Here is an 8318-nt window from a genome sequence, read left to right on the forward strand (position 1 = left end):
TGCTCTGAAAAGCTGCAAGTAATGTCGGGAATGAAAGGGCGTCTGGGAAGGTGGCGGGGGTTGGGGGAGGGTAGCTTAAAGAGAAAGTAATCTGTAAATGAGGCTGATGAAGTCTCCGAGTCCACTGAAACTCCAAGTTAGAATAAAACACCCCAAGAACAAACAGGGCTCGAGAGACCTGTACGAAATTGGGCTACAAGCCAGAAAGATTCAAGACTTCAAGCCTAATTAAAAACATCTGAGAGCTGAAATAAATGTAACATAAGAAGGTGTAAGTGATCTAGCCTTTACCAAGGTGCACATCCAGGATCACACCTCGCCCTTCCAGCCAGGGTCCTGACCTCACTCGGCAGTGAGACAGAAAGATGGGCAAGGGCCCTGGAAGGCAGAGCTTGGTCAGACCAGATCGGATCAGATCAGTCGCTCAGTCGTGTCCGACTCTTTGCGACCCCATGAATCGCAGCACGCCAGGCCTCCCTGTCCATCACCAACGCCCAGAGTTCACTCAGACTCATGTCCATCGAGTCAGTGATGCCATCCAGCCATCTCATCCTCTGTCGTCCCCTTCTCCTCTTGCCCCCAATCCCTCCCAGCATCAGAGTCTTTTCCAATGAGTCAACTCTTTGCATGAGGTGGCCAAAGTACTGGAGTTTCAGCTTGAGCATCATTGCTTCCAAAGAAATCCCAGGGCTGATCTCCTTTAGAATGGACTGGTTGGATCTCCTTGCAGTCCAGGGGACTCTGAAGAGTCTTCTCCAGCACCACAGTTCAAAAGCATCAATTCTTCGGCGCTCAGCCTTCTTCACAATCCAACTCTCACATCCATACATGACCACAGGAAAAACCATAGCCTTGACTAGACGGACCTTTGTTGGCAAAGTAATGTCTCTGCTTTTGAATATGCTATCTAGGTTGGTCATAACTTTCCTTCCAAGGAGTAAGTGTCTTTTAATTTCATGGCTGCAGTCACCATCAAGTCTGACACTGTTTCCACTGTTTCCCCACCTATTTCACATGAAGTGATGGGACCAGATGCCATGATCTTCGTTTTCTGAATGTTGAGCTTTAAGCCAACTTTTTCACTCTCCACTTTCACCTTCATCAAGAGGCTTTTTAGTTCGTCTTCACTTTCTGCCATAAGGGTGGTGTCATTTGCATATCTGAGGTTATTGATATTTCTCCTGGCAATCTTTTTTTTTTTTTTTTTTTTTTAGTTCTACCAGTTTATTGCTACCAACCCGTGACCCTCCACCCTCATGCACACATGCTCAGTCATGTAACCCCATGGACTGCAGCCAGCCAGGCTCCTCTGTCCATGGACTTTTCCAGGCAAGAATACTGGAGTGGGTTGCCATTTCCTTCTCCAATCTCCTGGCAATCTTGATTCCAGCTTGTGTTTCTTCCATCCCAGCGTTTCTCATGATGTACTCTGCATACAAGTTAAATAAGCAGGATGACAATATACAGCCTTGACATACTCCTTTTCCTATTTGGAACCAGTCTGTTGTTCCATGTCCAGTTCTAACTTTGCTTCCTGACCTGCATAAAGATTTCTCAAGAGGCAGATCAGGTGGTCTGGTATTTCCATCTCTTTCAGAATTTTCCACAGTTTATTGTGATCCACACAGTCAAAGGCTTTGGCATAGTCAATAAAGCAGAAATAGATGTTTTTCTGGAACTCTCTTGCTTTTTCCATGATCCAGCGGATGTTGGCAATTTGATCTCTGGTTCCTCTGCCTTTTCTAAAACCAGCTTGAACATCAGGAAGTTCACGGTTCACGTATTGCTGAAGCCTGGCTTGGAGAATTTTAAGCATTACTTTACTAGTGTGTGAGATGAGTAGAATTGTGCGGTAGTTTGAGCATTCTTTGGCATTGCCTTTCTTTGGGATTGGAATGAAAACTGACCTTTTCCAGTCCTGTGGCCACTGCTGAATTGTCCAAATTTGCTGGCATATTGAGTGCAGCACTTTCACAGCATCATCTTTCAGGATTTGGAATAGCTCAACTGGAATTTTATCACCTCCACTAGCTTTGTTCATAGTGATGCTTTCTAAGGCCCACTTGACTTCACATTCCAGGATGTCTGGCTCTAGGTCAGTGATCACACCATCGTGATTATCTGGGTCGTGAAGATCTTTTTTGTACAGTTCTTCCGTGTATTCTTGCCATCTCTTCTTAATATCCTCTGCTTCTGTTAGGTCCATACCATTTAAAAGGCAGAGCTTGGTACTTCAGGTTAATCCCTTCAACTCAGCCTAGTGGGGATTGGGGGCCAGCTACATCTCAGTCCCCTTCACAGATTTGAGGCATCCCTTAAGTTCATCCCTATCTGCCTGTCCCCCAGCTATCTATCTGCATATGTCCTTTGTATCTGTCTCTGTGTTTGGTGTTCCTTGTGCCTTTTGGTATGACTTGTTCATTGGTCTCTATGAGTTCCTTTTATATCCACCCATGTTACATGTATCCTTTCCCACCTCTCATGTGTCTGCTCGTGATTCTGCAGCTGTCCTCTGTCCACCGTAATTTCGTGTCCTTTTCTTATATATTCATCTTTGCCCGTTTCTGCTGACTGTGACTGGGTGCCCTCTGTTTGTCAACTATGTGTGTGTCCTTTATATTCTAAACCACCTCTGTGTGGGCTCCATCTCCCTACTGCCAGAGCAGAAGGCTCTGCTGAGCTCAGCCCAGAGAGACTGTTAAGATTTAGGGAGGTGGCTAAAGAGGAAGATGGAAAGGATGACCAAGGTGGGTGATGATGATGGCAACAACAAAGAGGGACAGTGAAAGCCTGAGCATGACTTCTGCATTAGACAAGGCTGCTATGGTCCCCTCCTCCCCACCTTCTCCATGTGTCTAAATCTCACCCTGCCTTCACCAACAAACTCATATGCTGCTTTCTCCATCTGTTTGCTTAAATCTGTCTGCTCCCTGCTCTGGCTCCCCAGAGCATTTTTCTGCCCACCAATTCTTAAACTTTAATGTGCCTAAGATCACTGAAAAACTTTTAAAAATGCAAATTTCTGAATTCTAGCCTAAGAGATTCCTCTTCAGTGGGTGGGGCCCGGAAGTGGAACCCAGAAGTCTGGATTTTTAAGCAACTCCTCTGTTGATTGCAAAGCAGATGTACTAAGGACCACACTGAGAAACTCAACTCTCCAGTGTTACCTTGCACCTGGAATGCTTTGGACACTGCTGCCTTCTAATACCAGCTTTTCCAATCTAGGCTCCCCAACCTACTTTCTGGTGAATTTGGACAGTCACTTCTCTGAGTTTCATTTTCCTCCTCTGAAAAATGCATAGAGTATGACAGGAAAGAGAATGGGAAACTTTCAAAGGGAAATGATTATCCTTATTCCTGGTCAACACATCTTGCTGCCCTGCAGTGAAGAGACACCCCAAAAGGGCAGAGATCTTTTTTTTTAACAAATATTTTCTAAGCAGGGTCCTCTTACTGTAAACATTGATTTCCCTTAATAGGTAGATACCCTGCCCTCAAAAGGTTGTTTTCATGCAAGAAATTGATTAAAGAAATTTGAGGACGAGGATGGGAAGGAGATTTATTTCTCACTGCTTACTCCTTTATACCTTTCGAAATTTTTAACTTGTGCATGTATTCCCTATTCAAAAGTAGTAATTACATTAATAAAGTCTTCCATATGATGCCTTAGAAAAATTCCTTTAATTGAAGTTTTAGTAGAATTTCAGGAGGGAACCAGATTAGGTATGTCTATTCAATTTACCCTCCTGAAATTCTACTGAAACTTCAATTAAAGGAATTTTTCTAAGGCATCATTGACTCAATGGGCATGAGTTTGAGCAAGCTCTGGGAGTTGGTGATGGACAGGGAAGCCTGGCATGCTGCAGTCCATGGGGTCGCAAAGAGTGGGACATGACTGAGCAACTGAACTGAACTGAACTGAAAGATCATTTTGAAAAGATTTGAACCCACAAAGATGGGGACATGACAAGAGGAGAGCACAGTGACATTTTGGAAGGTGGAAAGCATCAGTGGTACTGAGTTGACACATTCAAGAGAGCTGAGAAGCAAGCTGGCCTTGGAGAATGGTGAGACTCAGTCTGAACTACCTGCAGAAACCTCAGAAGGCCCAGGAGTATGGCATCAAGTACCTCCAGAAGGGAAGGGAACAAAAGTGAGAGCTGGTTAAAAGCTGGTTAGCAAATATTACATCCTTGAATCCCCTCCCCCACTTCATACTAAGGGCAGACTGCCTCTCTCCAAACCCAGGCAAAATAAAGGAAGGTTTGGGGGGTTTTGTTTTGTTTGTTTCCCAGAGGAATAAAACAGAGAGGGTTTCTGCTATGAAGAGAACTAGGCACAGTCAAGGGCATGGGTATTTTATAGACATCAAAGAAATTAAAGCAATATGCATATAGAATACTGAGACCCCAGATCTGTTTTTCCCAGAAGGTTGACCAGCAGCCTTTACCCTAAAGGCTAGATACTGGGGGAAATCTCCACAGGAAATGTATTCAGCCCAAGAGGAAAGATCTATGGAATCCCATATCAGAGATTCCCCCTACAAATTTCCCATCCAGAAAACCCCCACACCAAGTTCTCAAATGAGAAGCTCCAACCACATGCCCATAGGTCCAAGATGCCTTTTTAGTCTCTCACTATTTTTTAAGTCCCTCACTCTTAAATATGAGTAGGCACTCTAACATGAATGATAGAGACAAAACAAACAAGTGAAAATAGAGAAACTGCAGGGAGAAGAAAACTTCCAAAATCTATCCTCTTTCTCAGATAAGAGAAAATATTGTATACATGCAACAAGAACAGGATGCCATAAAAAAAGTAACAAGCAGAAAATACAATAGAATTCTTGAGAAATAAAAATACAAGAGCACAGATAAAATTCTCACTAGAAGAGTTGGAAAAGAAAAGTTCAGAAAATCAGAGAACCACCCAGAAGGTGTAATATCTGAACAATAAGAGTTCCCCTACCTCAAAAAAAAGAGGCAAGGAAATATCAAAGGAATAATTACAAAAAACCTCCCAGAACTGAGGGCCAAGCATTTTTTTTTTTTTTTTTTTTTCTGATTGGAGGGGCCCACCCACTGCTCAGCAGAGTGGTTAAAAATGGATCCACACCAGTATGAAATTTCAGAACACTGAAGACAAAGAGAAGATCTTGAAAGTTCCCAAAGAAAAGAAACAGATCTCTTAAAATGGATCAGGGCAGAATGTAACACAGGTGAAAATGGAACAAGAGTTTCAGAAATCCAAAAGAGGGACTTCTTTAGTGGTCCAGGGGGTAAGAATCCATCTTCCAATACAGGGGATGAGGGTTTGAGCCCTGGTTGGGGAACTAAGATCCCACATGCTGCTCGATTGCAACTAGAGAAAGCCCACACTTTGCACCAAAGATCCAGCACAGCCAAAAAAAAACTTTTTAAGAAAAAAAAGTAAAAAAAATAATCTGAAGGAAAGATTCCAATCTAGAATTCAACACCAAGCCAAACTATCAACCAAGTGGGAGGGTAGAATAAAGACATATTCAAACATATAAGTTCTCCAAATTTTCCATTCTAAGTATTTTTATTCAGGAAGCTACCAGAGGATGTGCTCCATCAAAAAAAAGGGGGGTGGTGGTGATGTTTAACCATGAAAGGGTTTTCTAAACCTAGAGCTTAGAAAATACAGGAGAAGGGTGAAGGAAATCCCCAGGATGCTCAGAAAGGGAGATTCCAGGAGGAAAGTTAGAGACCAGACTACTCACTCCCAGCCACCTGTTCATCTTCAGACCTACCCCTTCTCCCCAACACTCCCCCAGGGCCTGACATGGCACCTGCAAATGCCCTAGGGGTATATGTGGGAATGAATGAAAGAGGCTTCAGGCCCATGGCAATGTGGTGGCAGAAAAGGCCTTTCACTGCCTCCATTGCCATCTGTGCCCACAGAAGCCGTAATCAGCCTCCTCCAGTAGGGCCACAACTGTTACTCTCTCTCCCCCAAGGGGGAGGGGCAGAGGACACACTGGGGCTCAGTCTTATCGTTCCAGAAAAGGGCACTTGGCTCTTCCTCACCCATGCACTCCCCAGGCCTCCCCACTGTCTCAGCGCAATGCCCTTGATGGGAAGGGGCTGAAGAGAGCAGTCAGATGTGATCAGAGCCAGTTATTCTGTCAGCCTGACTCTGGTTCCCTTTAAGTCTCAGGGACCAAGGGCAAAGCAGACAGACCCGGGGGTTGTGGCCATACACAGTGGGGGCTCCTCATTCAACCTTAGATGCCTCTGTCTATAAGTAGCAAGGTTACTTCCAGCAGTATTTGTCACCAAACTCCTGCAAATAATGTCACTGAATGACCTTTGTGTGTGTGCGCTAAGTTGCTTCAGTCGTGTCCGACTCCACGCGACCTCATGGTCAGTAGCCCACCAGGCTCCTTCGTCCATGGGATTCTCCAGGCAAGAATACTGGAGTGGGTTGCCATGCCCTCTTCAGGGGATCTTCCCGACCCAGGGATCGAACCGGTTTCTCTTAGATCTTCTGCATTGGCAGGTGGGTTCATTACCACTAGCGCCGCCACCAAACGACCTTTTTCATCTTGCAAATTGGAAATTGTGAGGATCCTCACTGCTGAAAGAGATGAAATGGTACAGTATTATTCACTACAGTACTGTTGGTATTATCAAAAGAAAGGAAAAAACCTAAACGCCCATCAACAGGGGCTACATACATCATTTCTGACACAGAAATGTCATGAACTATTATGCAGTCATAAAAATGAAGGTGGACTGGCAAGTCTTTGTGGACTGAAATGGAAGGAGTTAAGATATATGTTAAGTAAAAGGTAGTAAAGTGTGGAACAGTATATATGGGATTCTACAATTTACTTAAAGGAAACAGCTCTATACTTGCTTGAAAATTATATACAGAGAATATTACTAGAAGCAGACATATGAAGTTGGTAATTTTTTGATTCTAAGAAGAAAATTGGGGTGGCAGGGGATGGGGAGGGGTAACATGAGATGACTTTTCACTAAATTATCTCTTGACTTTCTAAATTTCGTATCATATGCACATATTAATTCCATATAAAAAATAAGCTGAATTTTAATTTTTTATCTTATTTTTTGGCTTCACTTTTTTTTTTTTAATTAAGCTGAATTTTTTAAATGGCATCTACAACTCATGGGGATCTTGAGGTGTTCTGTTTGACCCATGCCTCTTGGAATGCAGAATCTTAGTTCCCCAACCAGGGATTGCTTCCCTGCAGTGGAAGTGTAGAGTTTTAACAAGTGGATCTCCAGAAAATCCCTCCTTCCTGTTCTATGAAGGCTGAAGTTCTCTCCCCTGAGGGCTAAGGAGTTACTGCCACCATAATTCTTGGAAGAGTGGAGAAGAAAATCCAGGAATGCAGCTGCCAAGACCCTTCCACATGTGGGGTCATACGTCCCTCAGCAGAGACCACTGCAGAACCTTTCTGTGACCTGGCAAGTCTAAGCCCCTCCACATCCATGCTGCCTTCAGATGAAGCTTCTGGAAGTTCACCTCTGCTCATGCGTCTCTCCTACCTAAACCCTTTAATAGCTTCCACTGTCAACCAATTAAATTGAAACTCTGAGGAGTTGGGCCCAGGGATTAGTATTTTTTAATTCTTCAAGTGACGCTAATGTACAGCTCAAGTGGGAAGCCATGGCCTTGGAACAGTGCTGTCCTTGGACTGCTGTGATAATGAAAATGTTCTATATTTGTGTTGTCCGGTACAGCCAGCAATAGCCATATGAGGCCACTGAACACCTAAAGAGTGCCTCATATGACTGAGGAAGGGAACATTTAATTTTAATCAATCAAAGTTTAAATAGATATGTTAGAAGAATAGAGAATGAATAGAGAATAGAGAATGAATCCAATGATTTTCACTTTTGCAAAATAGAATCTAAGAGTTCCCTGGTGGTCTAGTGGTTAGGATCTGGGCTTTCACTGCCATGACCAATTCAATCCCTGGTTGGGACACTGAGATCCTGCAAACTGCATGATGGCCAAAAAAATAAAAATAAACAACAACAAAAAACAGAATTCTTTTTTAAAAATATTTGTATTATTCAAGATATTATAAGTACAGAAGAGTTATACAACATAAGCATTTTTAAGAAAATAGCTAATATAATTTAATATAAATATATTATCAGCTAATATCTGAGATACCTGAATATTCATTGGAAGGACTGATGCTGAAGCTGAAACTCCAATACTTTGGCCACCTGATGGGAAGAACTGACTCACTGGCAAAGACCTTGACCCTGGGAAAGATTAAAGGTGGGAGGAGAAGGGGACGACAGAGGATGAGATGG

Source organism: Bubalus kerabau, chromosome 6, assembly GCF_029407905.1.
Source record: "Bubalus kerabau isolate K-KA32 ecotype Philippines breed swamp buffalo chromosome 6, PCC_UOA_SB_1v2, whole genome shotgun sequence".
NCBI lineage: Eukaryota > Metazoa > Chordata > Mammalia > Artiodactyla > Bovidae > Bubalus > Bubalus kerabau.